The following is an 18,812-nucleotide window of genomic DNA, read 5'->3' on the forward strand; positions in this document are numbered from 1 at the left end:
GCCCTTTTTTTTATCTGTAGATTCCTCACATTGATTTGCATAAGCTGGTGATATTAGGACACCATTTTCCACATGAGGTCCCTGAGTTTTGCAGAGGCCACGGAGCTAGTTAGTAGTAAAATTGCCACTCGAGCCCTGGTCAGTGGGCCTCTTGGCCACACCGCTGTCCTGCCCTATTGGTGGGCAGGTGTCATGCTGCAATAGGAAGCTCCAGGAGGCTCTTTTCAGGGGCCATTCCAGGACACCGAGGGCTTTTTTTGAATGGAATTTGACAGTACTTTCTGGGGGTGTTCAAAAACAGAGGTGACCCTTCTCAAAAAGCTTAGAGTAAACTTCTGGTGACCCTTCTCAAGAAGCTTAGAGTAAACTTCTGGTGATAACTTTAATTTAGTCATTAACTTTTTACTTCCTTATCCTGTTGTGTGGTCTTCCATTGACTTGAATTTCTCCCAGGGTTGGACGTATGAAGGGGCCATAGAGGTCTGGCCGCAGTGGAGACCCTCTAACTTTACATGTGGGGGCCTTTCTCAGGAGTTGGTAGCAGAAGGTCCAACATGAAATAGCTTAACCACAGAGATCTGTTATCTCATGTGAGCACAGGTTCTGAGGCAAGGTGGGCTGCAGGCACCATGTGATCAAGGCTGCATCTCCCTTCCCTCCACCCTGCCTCCCCTTGTCCTCAGGCAGCGCCCCTCACCCTTTAGGATGGCCGCCTGCCTGCTGCAATGAGGGAGCTTGCTCATTCTCACCTGGTGGGAGAAGGACAGGTGGAGTGAAAGTCCTTCTCACCTCTCTGATTGGTCGGCCTAGGTCATGTACCTGCTCCTGGACCTATTAGAGTCTCCTGAGGGAGTCTGTGTGCTGATTGGCTGAAATAATCCCTGGCAAGGAGGATGACATACTGTGATTGGCTAATTGTGCACTTAGCCTCCCAAGTCCATGGGCAGTGCAGAGAAGGGGGCCAATCCTTTTGGTTTTGGGCGCCAAACCCAAAACTGGTTCCTATAGGGAAGGAGGGAGTGGAGAAGGCAAACGGAATGGCTGGTGAAGCTGCCAACCAGGCAGAGGTGGGCAGTGCAGTGGGTGGAGAGCCAGGCCTTGTCCTGGGTCCTCCAGCACCTCACTGTGGGCAACAGACAGCTCCCAGCCTGGGCTCCCTTTCTGCTCCTGCAAACTGAGCTTGCTGCACAAGACAACTGGCATTTCTCAGGTTCACGCTTGGTGCTGCCTCAGCATGATGTGAAGGCTGCGTGTGCACAGTCCCATCCCGGAGCCTCCCGACGTCCCTTGGGAAGGGGATTATGGTCACTTCAGTTTAGAGATAAGGAAACAGGCATAGAGAGGTTAAGAAACTTGCTCCAAGTCAAACAGCTGGTCAGCAACAGAGCCGGCGCTGATGCCTGTGTCCCTGGTGCAGGCCATGTCCCTGGCATCCCTAAACCAGGACATCCACCTGGCCGGGACAGGAAGGTCAGCGCCAGGGTCTAGGGTCTCCTCCATCCCCTCCCTCAGGACCTGCCTAGAACGACTGACTGAGAAACCCACAGGAGGATGCAGCATGACTGATGTCTTCAGACTTGCACTGGGCACACACAGGCAATTCCTCCGTGGAAAGAGATGAATTCAAAAAGGAGAAAGTGTGTAAAATATTAAGAAGACATTAAGCTGAGAACACGTGAACCCCTGGGCAGCGAGTGCAGGAGGTGGAGGCTGTGCCCCTGGATGCTGCAGCTGGGCTGGAGCTCTCTCCCTGCCACCATGGCAACAGTCATATCAGAAACAACAGAGTCCTGGTTAGCGGCATGCTCATGCCATGCGTCTCTCAGTTCTGCAAGCATTTGTTGGATGTGAAGGTTGATGTGATGGCCACGCTGCCCACAGCGGGTCAGCACGTTCCCAGGACAGTCCTGAAAGGTGGGTTCTCTTTTTTCCATTATCCAAATAAGGTCAGGGACTCAGAGAAGCCACGTAACCTGGCTGGGAGGGTTCAAGCTGGGTCTCCCTGTCCCCAAGCTGCACTCTGGACCCCCCTCCTGAAGCTGAATAACTGGGGTCTCCTCTGGCCCCCTCCCCACCTCACTCTGCCTGGGACACGTGGCTGCGTAGGGCTTCCATGCCCCAGAAACCAGGTGGCTCCTTTCCTCCTAGTCCCTCTCCTCATTGTTGTGTTGCAAGCAAAAGGGTGCAGACAGCTGAGGCTCCTCACTTCCCGCTCCAAAGCTCAGAACCTCCCTTCCCTCTTGGATCCAACAGAAGCAGCGGCCATTGCTGCCCGTGCCTCTCAAACTTGTCACCCATGGATGCCGGGAAAAATGCATATAAAAGTAAGATTATAATATTTTTTGTAAATAAGCGATGCAGCAACTCAGATCTGATTTGGGCCGTCAGCCCAATCCAGCAGAGAGAGAGATGGCTGCTGAAGTATTTGCGTGTGTTCTCAGAGAACGTTTATTGTGGAACGCTGGGCTCCAATAAAACTTTCATATAAATTATTCATTATGGAATTCAGATGAAATGCCAAAAACTCTCCCACTAAGGGACAGCCTTTTTTATTTTTGTTTTTATTTTTTTACTTCTGAAGAGGGAGTCTTAGCATCTAACGCCATCAGATGCTACTTAGTGGGGAGAAATGGATTGGTCTGCGGAGAGAGTACTGACCTTATGTGCGGGTCTCTGATGGCATTTGGCATTTCTTAAAGGAGCCAGTGGACCCCCTGCCAATGTCCTGCCCGGGAGCTCTGATTTTCTGAGGGGCACTGGGAGATGAGAGTCCCTGTCTCTCTTGCTGCCTGTAGTTGGAGAGGAAAGTGGGTGGCGCCTACAGCATAGCCCTCTGAAGCTCGCAGGGCACCCTTTAGGCCCAATATAGTGGGTCTGCTCTGGGAGAGAGTTGGGGCAGGTGCTATCTCTCTTTTTTTTTTTTTTTTTTTTTTTTGAGGCAGGGTCTTGCTATCACCCAGCCTGGAGTGCAGTGGCACTATCTCAGCTCACTGCAGCCTCCACCTCTGGGGCTCAAGTGGTCCTTTCACCTCAGCCTCCCGAGCAGCTAGGACTACAGGCATGAGCCACCACACCTGGCTAATTTATGTATTTTTTTTGGTAGAGACAGGGTTTCACCATGTTGCCCAGGTTGGTCTCAGACTCCTGGGCTCAAGTGATCTGCCTGCCTCAGCCTCCTAAAGTGCTGGGATTACAGGCGTGAGCCAACACGCCTGGCCTGTCTGTCTGTCGCTCTCTTTTTTTTGAGATGGAGTCTTGCTCTGTCACCGAGGCTAGAGTGCAGTGGCTCGATGTCAGCTCGCTGCAACCTCCTGGGTTCAAACAGTTCTCCTGCCTCAGCCCCCTGGGTAGCTGGGACTACAGTCATATGCCACCATGCCCTGCTTTTTTTTTTTAAATATATTTTTAGTAGAGACAGGGTTTCAGGATGTTGGCCAGGCTAGTCTTGAACTCCTGACCTCAAATGATCCGCCCACCTCAGCCTTCCAAAGTGCTGAGATTATGGGTGTGAGCCACTGTGCTCGGCCTTTTTTTTTTTTTTTTTTTTTAATGAGAAGATGAAGGCTCAGAGATTGTTATGGGCTGAATTGGGTACCCCCTTACCAAATCCACATGCTGAAGTCCTTACCTCCGGAACCAGTGAGTGTGACCTTATTGGGGGACAGGGTCTTGACAGAATTAAGTTAAAATGAAGTCATTCAGGTGGGCCCTAATCCCGTAGGACTGGTGTCCTTCTAAGAAGGAGAGGTTTGGACACAGACACACACAGAGGCACACACAGAGGCCGTGTGACAGTGAATAAGGCCTTCTGGGAGCCAAGGAGAGAGGCCTCAGAAAGAACTGGCCCAGTCCACACCTTGATCGTGGAGTATTGGCCTCCAGGATGGGGAGAGAAGAAGTTTCTGTTGTTGAAGCTGCCCAGTTTGTGGCTTCAGGAAACCAACGAGATGAAGGGACTTTTCAAGATTCGCCAGAGTGGAGCGGGACTCACCGTCTTGGCCGCGGGATCCTGCCTGCTGGTGTTTTTTGGTTGGAGGAAGTGGGAGCTCACTTTGCCAAGTCACCCTTAGGCCCCACGTGATGCCAGGATGCAATGAGAGAGAAGCTTAAACAGGAACTCTGCTAACGTCTTTATTTCTTCCCTTTGAAGAACCCGGGAAAGCTCTCTGTAAATATTTGTGAAGTTAATTTCACAACCCACCAATGAATACATGAGTAAATGAGTGAGTGTCAAACACAGCACTGTCCCGACGCCTGCCCTGTCTGTTCAGTGACCAGATGTGACTTCCTCTAGGGCCCTGCGGCAGCCATGGCCTCACATCACTCCTGTGCCCTGAGGGCAGGGGTGCCAAGGGGTGAGGTCAGTGGGCTGCTCTGCCCTCAGCGCTGGGGCCTCTCAGGCTCAGCCTCTGGGAAGCGTTGAGGTTTTCCCTCCGAGGCAGTCAGCGGTGGGAGAGGAGGGTGAGCGACATGCTGCCCAGAGCTGTAGCCACCGGGCAGCCTGAGCTTCGCTTTTCCTTTCCAAGGCCTTCCCTGCATGGCGAAGTGGCTGGCTCTGTTCACGTTCAAGCTGGCCCAGAACAGCTTCACGTGCACCTCGGATGATCTTTTAGGGGTTTTTAAATTTTCATTTTTTAGCAGTAGTTATCATTTTGTTTTTCCATAGGGAGAAACAGGTGGTGCCTTAAAACAAACAAAACTCTGACAATTTATTGGATTTGTGCTGAAAATATTGAACCGTTCACAAAGGGGCCTTTGATCCTGAGAACCTTTCAGGTCTTCGGTGCTTTTGTGCTCACCGATTCCAGGCCAGGACACCAATGCGCCCACAGCCTCGAAGCCCAGCGGGAACGGGCCGGTCCGGGCTCAGGAGCCCCGTGCACCTCCCTCTCCTTTCTTCATTTGCCACCAGTTCAGCGTCCCTTGCCCTGCCCCATTGCGTCTACACATGTGTTTTTGATTGATTTGTTTGCCGACACTTTTTGTTAGCAGCTCATTGAAGATTTCCAGTCTGCAGTAAGGACTGAGCCACAGAATCTTCTGGAATCCCTGCAGCCTGGCTGAACCATGAGCTGTCCCATGGCTGCAGCCAGTGCTGCCAATCCTATGTTCTGTTTGAAGGGAATGTTCTTTCCCTCCACACCCGCACTTCCCCGAGACCAGCCCGGTCCAGGCTTTGGGGTCTGCCTGGCTGTCTCCTTGTCCTCTGCTGCCCCGCCACCCCTGTCCCCAGCCTGGACCCAGAGCACTGTGTCCTGGCCTTTGTCAGGTGCCCCGTCTATCCCCGCACCTCAGGGCCTGGTCCCTGAACCGCTGCCTGCCTCCCAGGGTCCACTCTGGCCTCAGTGAGTGACAGGCTCTCAGATCACCACGTAAATGAATGAACTTCCGGAAGAAAAAATGACAACATGGGCGTTTAAAAACATCCTTCATTCAGCATCTACTCTATCTTTGGAATGATGCCTGATGTTCCCCCATGAAAAGAGCAGCGTTTGGGGAGAGGGAGGCCTCGCCAGCAGGACTGGTGGAACCCAGGATGGGAGCCTGCCACGCCAGACGCCAGACACACCAGGGTTCCCGCACACCTGATCCCGATTGCATGAAGCGGAGGGGCCTCCTCCTCCCTCCTTGTGTTTTCCCTCTCCCTCTGTCCCTTCCACATGTCCCCACCCGGAGTCGGGATCTGTGCCGCGGTATAGACTGCAGAGTTTTGATCTCCTCCTCGCTGTCCTCCTTGTCTTTTATTTAAAAGGCAGCAGAGAGGGGGACTCTAGTCTCTCTCCCTGCACTGCCTGCCAACAGCTGCACGGCATAGAGTTCACTGTTATGTAGCTTCAGGCCTTCGTGTCCGGGCGCCCGCACAGTGGAGACAGGAGGGGGCAGAGACAAGAGCGAGGTGACGGGACAGCCACCTTGTCCTCAGCGTCCCTCCAGGAGCTCCTCGAGGTTGGAATGGCAGGCACCGGGTCCTTCCTGGAGCCTCTCGTCTCTGCTAGGCAGCGATGTGTTGTAACACGTTCCTGGAGCACTTCCTCGCCATCTGTCTCCAGAGCTGGATTATCGCTCCGCTCTGAGAGAGGGGTTCCAATTTGCAATTGTAAATTGTCTTTTTTCCCCCTTTTCACTCCACATGCAGGGACTCGGACAGCTTGAAGGGGCTGTCGTGGTTTGCAGGGAGCATGGCTTGCTTTCCACACGGCACAAAACACACTCCCTCTGGAGTCCCTGGGGGGACGGGGACAGTCCCCAGGGGTGCTGGGTGGGCGGTGAGGGCCAGGTGAGTAGGAGACTGGGAGGGAGGGAGGCAGGCGCTAGACACATGGTCTTTCTCCAAGTTGACCTTGGGCTGATTCCGGGACTCGACCCTAGACTCCTCCAGGGGACCCGGAGCCCACCCTGACGAGCTCATGTGTGCAATGAGGTAAGAGTGGATGGTACTGGGGGCACCTGACCTCTCGCTTCTGTTCCTCTCCTATGAGAGCCTTTACACCACGGGGTAGGGGCCAGAGGGCTTCCTTGCTACACAGCCGGGCTCTGTCACTTCCCCCACATGGCACTCTTCACACTCCTCACCCTGCCGGGCCCTGCATAAGGCCTGCTGCCCACTGCCCGCTTCCCTCCTCTGTCCCGGGGGACACTGACCTCATCACTGTGCCTTGAACATACCAGGGCGCCTTTCACAGGCATCTGCCCTGCAGACGCCTTCACCGCCGAATTCTACCAAACCTCTGAAAAGGAGTTAATATCAGACCTTCACAAACACCTCCAAAAGATGGGCGGAGAAAATGCTTCTCAGCGCCTTCTGAGTCCAGTGGTCCCTAGGTACCAAAGCCGGACAAAGATACCACAGGACAAGGAGCTGGCAGGCACAGCCCCTCCCAGGTCTCACTCTTCCCGCAGGCTCCCTCCCGCTGCTGGCCAGGGCCTGCGCTTGAATGCCCGCCTGGGAGGTTTCCTGATTGTTCTAACGCCAGCTGCTCAGTGCCCCATCCCTCCCCCAGCCTTGCTCCCCTCCCTGCAGGGTCCTGCTGGGGACATGTGCCTGGCCCACCTGTCTGACGCTGCCCCCCATCTCTGTCCCTGGACTGATGCTCCCGTCTGGCTGACTCTTTCTCTTGGGTTTGCATCGGCTGTACCCAGAGCGGCACCTGGCTGCCAGAGGGCACCTCTGCTTGCATGGTGTGTAGCAGAGAGAGTGGCTCCCAAGATCCTTAGCCACAGACTTGTCCCCTCATAGTCAGGGTGGGGTGGGCCTTGCCTCTGTCCCTGGAGCTGTCACTCCCATGGCCTTCAATGGCACCTCTGCGTGGGTCTTCACCTCCTGCACCCCTGTGTGGGTCCTCAGCTCCTATACCCTGCGTGGGTCCTCACCTCCTGCACCCCTGCAGAGTCGGCTGCATCAGCAAGGTGCATTGGCCTGGCAACGCTGGCTACAAGGCTCCTTTGGTGCCTCTTCCGCATCTTGTTGCAGGGTCGATCTGCATCGAGGTCAGCAAAATGCTTTTGGCTCCTACTGTACAGAGAAGGAAACCAAGGCTGGCACATCCCCAGATGGAGATGGCGTTCACGACAGCCAGGGGCCAGGGGATGATGAGCTGGTTTGTTCCAAGAGAGGGTGAAGCTTGTGACATGTACGAAGCATGGGTGGGCAAGGTGGCATGCGGGCACCCAAAGCCAGTCCAGTTAATCCTCAGGGTTGAGCCCAGGACCAGCAGAGCCAGGGCCAGGCCTGGTGCATGGGCCTGCAGGCCTATAGGGCATCCAGTGAGGGGGTCCCTTTCAGGCAATACAGGGACCGCTCTCCAGGGGCCACTAGAAAACCTCAAACCCACAGTTGGGCCCAGGGCAGCAGCAGGGTCGAGGTCAAGAATAATGTCCAGTGGGAGGCTGAGCTTTGTCTGAGGCCTGCAGAGGACCCCTGGGGATGCTGCAGGGCTTTCGCAGGCCCCAGAGGGAGTGTGGGATCTGGGAACTTGAAGCCCAAGGTACAGCCATTCAGCACCACAGGTGTGGCCCAATTTCTAGGTAAAGACGACAGTTTGGCCTGGGAAACACACCCCTGTTTGCCTAATTTTGAGGTCCGGGGTGTTTTTTCACCGGCTCAGCTTCCTGTTCCCTTTGGGGTTTCCTAAAGGCATCAGGGCCTGTTTTTCAGACTTGAGATCCAAGGCAAAGGGGCCTTTGCTCACTTTTAAAAAAATTTCTTTTTTATTGGTGCATAATAGATGTACATAGTTTCTAGGTACACGTCAGAATTTAATACATTCATATAATTTGTAAAGATCCAATCAGCATAATTAAGGCATCCATCACCTTCAATACTGGTCTTTTCTTGATGCTGAAGACATTGGGGTTATTCTCTTCTGGCTGTTTGGAAATGTACAGTAGATTACCGTGAGCTACAGTCACCTGCTGCTCTAACACCAGGGCTTATTTCGTCCATTAAACCATATATTTGTACGCATCAGTCACCCTCTCTTCATCCCCCGACTCCCTTCCCCTTCCCGGTCTCTGGTACCCACAATCTACTCTCTACCTCCATGAGATCCGCCTTTTAGCTCCCCTGTGTGAGTGCGAACATGCCCTATTCGCTTTCCTCGGCTTAGCTTACTTCACTTAACATGGTGGCCTCCAGTTCCTCCGTGCTGCTGACTTTCAAGATCTCTTTCTATGGTAGCTCCACCCACTCCCAGTAAACCCTCCGCGTCCTGATGTGTCACGAGACGGCCGCTGTTTCCCAAATAGTGCTACGGCCCCGCTTCTCCCCTGGTTCCCTGCCCCAGGGCCTGCGTCCACTCCCGCACACCAGCTCCCACCTGCTCCCAGCCTCCCCCTCCCATCTGCGCCGACTGGGTTTTGGCTTTAATTTCAGCAAACACAGGCAATTCCTCTTCCCACTGGGGATGAGAACTGGCAGAAATATCACAGCGAAGGCAGCCTCCCCAGCTCCTACCAGCCAAGGAAAAGCAAAAATCCATAGGCGTTGCTCAGGGTGTGATTAACCTCCTGAAAAGCGCACGTTCCCTCCCCCAGCCATCATCATCATCGTGTTGATCTCGGCCCGGAGCGTCCACAGTGCTCCTGACAATGCGAGTCTTCCCCAAACGGCATCTCTTTCATAAAGTGAGACACAGCTCCTGCAATCCAGGGAGGAGGCAGAGGGGAGTGCTCGGCCCCACACCTGGGTAAAGTCACACGGATGGAGAAACCACTTCGTGCACTCAGTGAAAGCAATGTTCCTGATGAGTTTGAGTCAGCACCGGGAAATTAGAGCCAGAATCAACCGCAGGAAATCAACATCCTCTCGGCCCCTGTCTTCTCCTGGGCAGAGTGGGCTAGAAGGTCAGTGCTTGCTGGAACTGCCATCTCTGTGCGCAACGGTGATTGCAGTGACTGGTGTGAACAGTCTTCAAACGGGTCCTTGGCAGGGGTGGGAAAGTGGAAAGGGGGCATGCTGTCACACAGGCCCCTTATTAGGGATTTCCTTCCCTTTCCCACCTTAGAAGGATGCCAGAGATCTCGAGCTTTGGCCATGGATGGACCTGAGTGTGAGTCATGGCTCAGCCATTTGCCAGCTGTGCAAACTCAGATATGCTGCTTAAGCCGCTTCACGCTTTTGGTAAAGGGAAGGTAGATGGGGGATGAGGTATCGTACAGGGTGCATGGCCCTTAGGAGTGTCTGGTCCATAGTGAGGGCCCCGTGCATGGAAGCTATAGCAACCAGGATGTGTGCTTTCTCTGAGCAGTGGCTTTGCTCCATGGTGTCCACCGCATGTACACTAATTTCGAGGACCTGGAGCTGGTTTTGAGGACCCTCCCTAGCAAGTACTTAGGAGTCTGCCACACACAGATTGAGCACAGATCCATCTCTGGCTCCATCTCACAGCTTGCCCACCGCTTTCCTTAGGCTGGTGGTTGATGTGGTCTCTATGAGCTGTGTGCATCCTCTGGTAACAGGAAAAGATTTGTCCCCCCAGGAAGGTCCCCAGCCTTCCCCCACTTGCTCTCTGTGGGGAATTCTGCCTTGGTCTTCTCTCATCCATCCCTCAGGGGTCCTGTCTTTGTGATGTCAGCGTGAAGTGGAATCCGCAGAATGGCTGAAGTGGAGAAGACTGAAAATGCATTGGATGATGATAGCAGCCTCATTTACAATCACCACGACTTGGAAGCAGCCGAGATGTCCTCTGGCAGGTGATTGGAGAAATGAACTGTGGCACGTCCACACAGACCATGGAATACTATTCAGTGCTAAAAATGGGTGAGCTTCCCATCCATGAAAAGCCATAAAGGAACCAGAAATGTAGATCATGAAGTGAAAGAGGCCAGTCTGGAGAGGCTACACACCCTTTGACTCCAACTCTGTGACACTCCCAAAGAGGAAACATTATGGGGACAGTAAAAAGAGGAGTTGCTGTCATTAGGGAAGCGGGAGCTGAGGAGAGTCAGAGTGACACCGTTGAAAAATCTTCTTTGTCTTGAGACTAACAAGGCACCTTCCTTGCCAGTCACGACCCATGATCCTAAGATGGTCACAGCTAAGGAGGCAGCTTGGTACTGCCTGCAAGGACAAACTCCCAAAACAACAGAAAGCCCAGATGTCCCAATACCCATAACAATATGTGCTTTCAAGATAATTATAGATACGCTTTGATGTACTCATGTACTAGACTGTTAAGGATAGTTTTCTATAAATCAATAGTATAATCAATTTTGTCATGCTGTCTGCTCCTCCTCACAGAGTCACAGCTTGGTTTAGTCATTACATAGACAAGACCTCTATATAAGAAAAACTTAAAAGATTGTACATTCTCTCAGGAGGTCCCCTGCTCTGTAAGAGTAGCTTTTATTTTATTTTATTTTTTTTTGAGGCGGAGTCTCGCTCTGTCGCCCGGGCTAGAGTGCAGTGGCCGGATTTCAGCTCACTGCAAGCTCCTCCTCCTGGATTTACGCCATTCTCCTGCCTCAGCCTCCCGAGCAGCTGGGACTACAGGTGCCCGCCACCTCGCCCGGTTAGTTTTTTTTTTTTGTATTTTTAGTAGAGACGAGGTTTCACCGTGTTAGCCAGGATGGTCTTGATCTCCTGACCTCGTGATCCGCCCGTCTCGGCCTCCCAAAGTGCTGGGATTACAGGCTTGAGCCACCGCGCCCGGCCAAGAGTAGCTTTTAATAAACGTGCTTCCTTCGCTGCACCTTGTGATTCGCCTTGAATTGCTTCCTGTGTGAGATCAGAAACCCTCTCTTGGGGTCTGGATCAAGACCCCTTTTCCGGTAACACCATGGGTTGGGGAGAGGGAGCGATGAATAGGTGGAGCACGGGAGTTTTTGGGGCAGTGAAATTCCTCCTTACCATACTATCGTGGTGGGTCTATGCCATTAAACATTTGTCTAAACTCATAGGCTGTACAACACCAACAGTGAACTGTAATGTGGACTATGGACTTAGGGTGATTGATATGGTTTGACCGTGTCCCCACCCAAATCTCATCTTGAATTTCCATGTGTTGTGGGAGGGACCCAGTGGAAGGTAATTGAATCATGGGGCAGGTCTTTCCTGTGCTGTTCTCCTGATAGTGAATAAGTCTCATGAGATCTGATGGTTTTCTAAAGAGGAGTTTCCCTGCACACGCTCTCTTCTCTTGTCTGCCACCATGATTGTGAGGCCTCCCCAGCCACATGGAACCGTAAGTCCAATAAACCTGTCCTGTAAATTGCACAGTCTCAGATATGTCTTTATCAGCAGCATGAAAATGGACTAATACAGTGATAATGACATGTCAATGTAGGTTCATCAGTTGTAATAAATGTACTATTTGGTGGGGGATATTAATAGTTGGGGAGGCTGTGTGTGTGGGGGGGACAGAGAGCACATGGGACTCTCTCTACCTTCTGTTGGATTTTGCTGTGAGCCTAAAACTGCTCTAAACATATATAAAGTCCATTTACAAAAGTATCTGAGAGGCTAAATCCATCTCTATAAGAAATATGAAGAAAGAAGTAGCGGGGGAGATGCAAAAGGTGACTGGGGTTGGGGTATTAGAGAGGATTTCTGGAATTTGCCCTGTGAGAGGCTCTGAGACAGATATAGGAGGAACAGAATTAGGGAAGGGAGAAAAGAAGTATGGCTGTGGGCTGTAAATTAGATCCATGCTGAGGCAGGAGGATTGCTTTAGGCCAGGAGTTTGAGCTAGCCTGGGCAACACAGCAAGACCTTATCTCTACCAAAAAAACAAAAAAAACAAACAAAACCAAAAAAAGCAGGGCATGGTGGCACATGCCTGTAGTCCCAGCTACTCAAGGGGCTGAGTGGGGAGGATTGCTTGAGCCCAGGTCAAGGCTGCAGTGAGCTGAGATCATGCCACTGCACTCCTGCCTGGGCCACAGAGTGAGACTCTGTCTTGAAAAAAAAAAAAAAGTTAGAGTCATGATCATTTTCCTGAAGAGATTAAAGGACAGCTTAGTGCTACCTTTGATGCTGTATTCTATTTTTTTTTTTTTTTTTTTTTGAGATGGAGTCTCACTCCATTGCTCAGGCTGGAGTGCAGTGGCACTATCTCGGCTCACTGCAAGCTCCACCTCCCAGGTTCACGCCATTCTCCTGCCTCGGCCTCCTGAGTAGCTGGGACTACAGGTGCCCACCACCACACCTGGATAATTTTTTGTATTTTTAGTAGAGACGGGGTTTCACCGTGTTAGCCAGGATGGCCTCGATCTCCTGACCTCGTGATCCACCCACCTCGGCCTCCCAAAGTGCTGGGATTACAGGCGTGAGCCATCGACCCAGCCTGTGGCATCTCTACATGGGTTAAAATACACATTCCAGCTTCTGTAACTGAGAAGGAGTTTCACAGTGGTCAAAAGGACATAGAATTATATTTCTCATGAATGTAACAGTCCAAACACAGCTCCACAGTGCCAAGGAGCCAGCGTCCTTTCTCTTGCTGCCCTGCTGTGCTCAACAGGTGGCTTCTGTCTTTGAGTCCAGCGTGGCTTCTCTGGCTCCAGCCATCATTTCCATACTCCAGCAGGTGGCAAGTGGGAAGAAGAAGGGGAGAGCTTATGCCTTTCACTTTAGGGACATGGCCTAGTGCTGCTCACATCACCCTGCTCACCTGTGTTGGGACCAGAATCTAGTCACATGGCAGCAAATTGCTGTGAGGAATATTGGGAAAGGTAGTCTTTGGCTACTTGGCCTGATGACCATCAGAAACTGCTGTACTACAAAAGGTGGGTTCTGATCGTCTTAGTTGGAAATGCTGTGACAAATGACCATATCCTGGGAGCTTAAACAACAGACGTTTATTTCACACAGTCCTAGAGGCTGGAGACCCAAGATCACGGTGCTGGCAGGCTTGGTGTCTGGTAGCGGCTTGCAGACGGCCACTTGTTGTTGTATCGGAAAGAGAGAGAGAGAGAGAGAGAGACAGAGACAGAGACAGAGACAGGGAGGGAGAGGGAGAGAGAAAGAGAGAGGCGGGGAGGGGTAGAGAGAGAGGCAGGGAGGAAGAGGGGGAGAGAGAGAGAGGCGGGGGGTAGAGAGAGAGAGGTAGGGAGAGGGAGAGAGAGACAGAGAGACAGAGACAGGGAGGGAGAGGGAGAGAGAAAGAGAGGCGGGGAGGGAGAGAGAGAAAGAGAGAGGCAGGGAGGGATAGAGAGAGGCAGGGAGGGATAGAGAGAGGCAGGGAGGGATAGAGAGAGAGGCAGGGAGGGATAGAGAGAGGCAGGGAGGGATATAGAGAGAGGCAGGGAGGGATAGAGAGAGAGGCAGGGAGGGATAGAGGAGAGGCAGGGAGGGATAGAGAGAGGGAGGGAGGGATAGAGAGAGGCAGGGAGGGAGGGATAGAGAGAGAGGCAGGGAGGGATAGAGAGAGGCAGGGAGGGATAGAGAGAGGCAGGGAGGGATAGAGAGAGAGGCAGGGAGGGATAGAGAGAGGCAGGGGGGATAGAGAGAGGCAGGGAGGGATAGAGAGAGAGGCAGGGAGGGATAGAGAGAGGCAGGGAGGGATAGAGAGAGAGGCAGGGAGGGATAGAGAGAGAGGCAGGGAGGGATAGAGAGAGGGAGGGAGGGATAGAGAGAGGCAGGGAGGGATAGAGAGAGAGGCAGGGAGGGATAGAGAGAGGGAGGGAGGGATAGAGAGAGGGAGGGATAGAGAGAGAGGCAGGGAGGGATAGAGAGAGAGGCAGGGAGGGATAGAGAGAGAGGGCAGGGAGGGATAGAGAGAGAGGCAGGGAGGGACAGAGAGAGAGGCAGGGAGGGATAGAGAGAGAGAGGCAGGGAGGATAGAGAGAGGCAGGGAGGGATAGAGAGAGGCAGGGAGGGATAGAGAGAGAGGCAGGAGGGATAGAGAGAGGCAGGGAGGGATAGAGAGAGAGGCAGGGAGGGATAGAGAGAGAGGAGGGAGGGAGGATAGAGAGGCAGGGAGGGATAGGAGAGAGGCAGGGAGGGATATAGAGAGGCAGGGAGGGATAGAGAGAGAGGCAGGGAGGATAGAGAGAGGGAGGGAGGGATAGAGGGAGGGAGGGATAGAGGAGGGAGGGACAGAGAGAGAGGCAGGGAGGGATAGAGAGAGGCAGGGAGGGATAGAGGAGGCAGGGAGGGAGGGATATAGAGAGAGGCAGGGAGGGATATAGAGAGAGGCAGGGAGGGATAGAGAGAGAGGCAGGGAGGGATAGAGAGAGAGGGAGGGAGGGATAGAGAGAGAGGCAGGGAGGGATAGAGAGAGGCAGGGAGGGATAGAGAGAGGGAGGGAGGGACAGAGAGAGGCAGGGAGGGATAGAGAGAGAGGCAGGGAGGGATAGAGAGAGAGGCAGGGAGGGATAGAGAGAGGGAGGGAGGGACAGAGAGAGAGGCAGGGAGGGATAGAGAGAGAGGCAGGGAGGGGGGAGAGAGAGAGCCGGGGGGGAGAGAGAGAAGTAGGGAGAGAGAGAGAGAGAAAGAGGCAGGAAGAGAGAGAGAGAGAGAGAACAAGCTCTCTTGAGTCTCTTATCAGGGCACTAATCCCATCTTGAGAAGTCCCTGCTCATGGCCTAATCACTCATCTCCCAAATGCCTCACCTCCCAACACTATCACCTTGGGGGGTGAGGGTTTCAGCACATGAATTTGGAGGGGACACAGACATTTGGTGTGCAGAGGCTGCCACCGTGCCTCTCTGTCCCCATCCCTTTCCTGACACCTCAGGGTGTGTGCCCACACAGGCAACCGATGTCCTTTAGCGTCTTTCCCAGGAGCCCCCGAGCCCCCTTCCCTCTCACTTTATTACTGCTCCTATCCATACAGGTTTGGGCAGGAGAACAGGAGCCACACTCAGTATTCAGAGGAAAGAGAGACAGAGAGAGCGCGAGCGAGAGAAATGGACTTAATCCAGGAAATCAGAGGCTCACCTGGACATTGGAAGGGAGCAGTGAAGGTCAGTTTTAGGAGACTCGGAAGTTCAGAGATGACGAGGAAGCCCTGAAGATGCCCCTGGCAGCCCGCAGTGCCCAGTGAGCCATTCCCAGGGAATGTCTGGGAACTGCCAGAGGCTGACGAGCCTGGAACCACAGTGGGAGGGGACCTGGGAAACTGGGGAGAACGTGGAGGTGATGGGATGATGCTGAGTTGAAACGGACAACCCAGTCCAGGCTTCTCAGCCCAGCAGAGCGTCTGGCTCATTTGCGGGGTTTGTTACCAACCAAGCGTTTTCAGGGAGTTGAAAATGGCTCATTATCCCTCCTAGATGATGTTGCTCTTGGTAGAGTATTTGGTGCTTTGACCCGGACATGACTCCTCCTGAGGGCATGACACTATGTTTTTTTTTCTTTTCAACTTTTATTTTAAGTTCCAGGGTACGTGTGCAGGATGTGCAGGTTTGTTGCATGGGTAGATCTGTGCCACGGTGGTTTGCTTTGAAGCAGGGAGTGGTGGGTGCGTAGGACGGACAGCAGGGTCCTCGCCTTCTGCTCCACTTCGGGCAAGGCCAGCTCCGCCCTGCTCCAGCCTCTCCTAGCTCTGCCCCCAGCCCCCCACTCAGCACTTGGCTTCTGCAATCACCTCCCCTCTCCGGTCTCTCCGGGTATGGCCCCTGTCTGGGTCACTCCCGTCAGCATTCATCCTCTTCTCCAGGCATGGGAGGCCTCTGTGACCCCGTGCTCCTGAACACCGCTGCCCTATTTCTCTGCTCTCTTTTGCAACCAGAGCCCTCAGAAGAGCTAGCTGCCCCCCTGCCTCTCCTCCCGCCCCTCTGCTGAGGCTGTGTCTTGACCATCCAACCCCCCTGCCACAGCAGGGGGCCGGCCCTCTGTCCTCCTCTTCTGTCTCCTCTTCGTTGCTTTTCTCATGCTTGGCCCTTCGTCCCTTCTCTCCTGGGCTCCCGGGACCTCCCTGCTCGTGGGTTTCTTCCCACCCCCGTCTCTTTCTCAGCATTCTGGTCCTCTTCTCGGCATCTGTTTTCAGTCTGTCCCTCTGCCTTGTGACTTTCCAGTACATGTGAGTACACAGGATGTGTTCCCCAAACTGTTGAGGCCGGGCTTAGCCAGGTGACCTGCTTTGGCCAAGGACGTCTTGGCAGCGCTGCACAAGCAGAGGTCTCAGCTGTGCTCCTGCAGAGGGACTCACCCCCTGGGCTCCTGTCACCTGCCTGGGGAGAATGTGCCCCAGGCATAGCCCTTCCAGAGAGTGTGGAATCCCGGGGAGGCCCAGATGATCCACAGCCAGACGCTGGCCGAGGTTGAGAAACTGGCACTTGTTGATGTCAGCCACCAAGTTTCGAGTTTCGGAGTGGCTTGTCAGACAGCAGCATTGTACAATGGCTGAATCATCCATGAAGCAGCTGAATTTCATTTTTATTTGCTGTTACAGCAGCATAACTTTGCTGATCTGGTCTGTGACAAAATAACTTTTTCCTCTGCCAGTCTTTCTCTTTTCATTAAAAAAAAAAAAGTAGAGTCATTATTTACTCCTCCTCCACTCCCTCTCCACTCCCGTCTCTACATCACAGTAAGTTCCGAGTTTCTGTCTCCACTGCCACCGCCACCCTGGCCTACGCCTGCACCTGCTCCTGCCTGGACGGTGTTAGAGCCCCCGGCGGTGGTGTCTCCGCTGCCACCCAGGGCCATGCTGACGCTCGGTGAAATGCTTCTGCACACTCCCTGCCTGCATCCCCCAGGCCTCCTGGCTTCTTGTCACTCTCCCCTCACACCCACCCCACTCCTCTTCCCTATTTCCATTTGCACACGGCGCCCACCTCACTTTGCCTGGAAGCTCTCCCTGCTTCGGCACTGCCCACGGCTGGCTCCTCCTTATTGGCTCGTTTCCCACAGGCCACACCCTGGGGAGAACTGTGGTTCCACCAATAAAACCGGAATCTGGACCTAGGAAGGAGAGACTTCATTCAAAAGGATGACTGCAAAGAAGAGTGGTTGACTGCAGTGGGGAAGGGGCTATTGCAATGGGGGAGGGGACCATTGCTCGGGGGAGGGGACCATTTCAGTGGGGGAGGGGACTTTTGCTTTAGGGGAGGGAACTATTGCAGTCGGGGAGGGGACTGTTGACGTGGAGATAGTGGACTCTTGCAGTGGGGATGGGGCTACTGAATGGGGAGGGGAGCATTGCAATAAGGAGAATGATGTGTATCAAAAGTAAAAGTTCCTCCTCAAAGTTTCCCTTCTTGTTAAAAAATAAATCATAAGTGTTAGAAATAATAGTTTCTTTTAAAGACTTACTTCCTTCAAGCCTCCTTACTTTGTGCTAATAACTCTTCATTGGGCCCTGTCCTGTGTAGCTGTTAAACATGCTCACAGGCATGTGGTACATCCTATGTCCTTGTACCATGACCAAAGCATTTGTGCTGGACCTGCCCACAGGCACGTTCCAGCTCACAGCCTACGCCTCTTCCCTGTTTGGCATAAGCAACTTTCTCTTTTCCTTTGTTTTTCCATTACTTTTACCTATTTAAAAAAGTTTTAAACTGTTAGCCAATCAGGTTTTAGTTTAGATTGTGCAGTCTGACTCCAGCCAATAGAGACAGGATACAGTAGCAGGGACAAATTGTGTCAGGGATAAAAATTGCTTCCCTCCTTTGTTCAGGTGTGCTCTTGCCATTGTTCCATCAGTGATGAGCACCCTTTCTGCAGAAAGTAAAAAATGGCCTTGCTGAGAAAATTAAATTTATGTTCAAGTGCTATTTCTTTGTTGCACTGGGGAACAAGCATTCTGTTTCTAAATAAACGTTTTTACATATAACAATGTGACCATAAGCTCTGCGAGCTCTCAAGAGTTTGGCAGAAGAGGTTTTCTTTCAGTGTGGAGTAAACAAGGCTGGGCCATTCTTCTATCTCCAGTTCCCAGCCCGAAGGCTGACCCAGCATAGGCACTCACTAAATGTTTGCTGAGTGAGTGAATGGGTGGATGTTCACGGTCTTGGGCCGCATGGTGGAAAGGACAGGCCTGGCTGGGAATGAAGTGTGGTTGCAGCAGAGGTCACACCCCAGCCTGAATGCCAGGGTCCTGTGTGAGTGCAGCCGAGGCCGTGGGCTCTTGGGACTGCTCTACTAGCCTGAGTGCCAGGGTCCTATGTGAGTGCGGCAGAGGCCACAGGCTCTTGGGACTACTCTACCAGCCTGAGTGTGAGGGTCCTGTGTGAGTGCGGCAGAGGCCACAGGCTCTTGGGACTGCTCTACCGGCCTGAGTGCCAGGGTCCTGTGTGAGTGCGGCAGAGGCTGTGGGCTCTTGGGACTGCTCTACCGGCCTGAGTGCCAGGGTCCCGCTACCTGGAGTCCAATCAGGCCCTGGCTGTCAGAAAAGCTCTCAGCGAAATCCCAGCTGGGGGGGCCTAGC

General features: G+C 53.1%; 1 long non-coding RNA gene across 2 annotated transcripts; it reads left to right on the forward strand.

Annotated features, from left to right (window-relative positions):
- Nucleotides 1–6,280: 6,280 nt before the first annotated feature.
- Nucleotides 6,281–17,425, forward strand: LOC117074564. Of its 2 annotated transcripts, none has more exons than XR_004433621.1 (5): nucleotides 6,281–9,342; nucleotides 9,504–9,548; nucleotides 10,051–10,191; nucleotides 15,276–15,481; nucleotides 17,297–17,425. It is a non-coding gene; the product is annotated as an uncharacterized LOC117074564 (long non-coding RNA). The 2 variants fall into 2 exon arrangements; XR_004433622.1 differs by having other exon boundaries at nucleotides 15,276–15,405.
- The last annotated feature ends 1,387 nt before the right edge of the window (nucleotides 17,426–18,812 follow it).

Source organism: Trachypithecus francoisi, unplaced genomic scaffold, assembly GCF_009764315.1.
Source record: "Trachypithecus francoisi isolate TF-2019V2 unplaced genomic scaffold, Tfra_2.0 Contig01621, whole genome shotgun sequence".
Taxonomy (NCBI): domain Eukaryota; kingdom Metazoa; phylum Chordata; class Mammalia; order Primates; family Cercopithecidae; genus Trachypithecus; species Trachypithecus francoisi.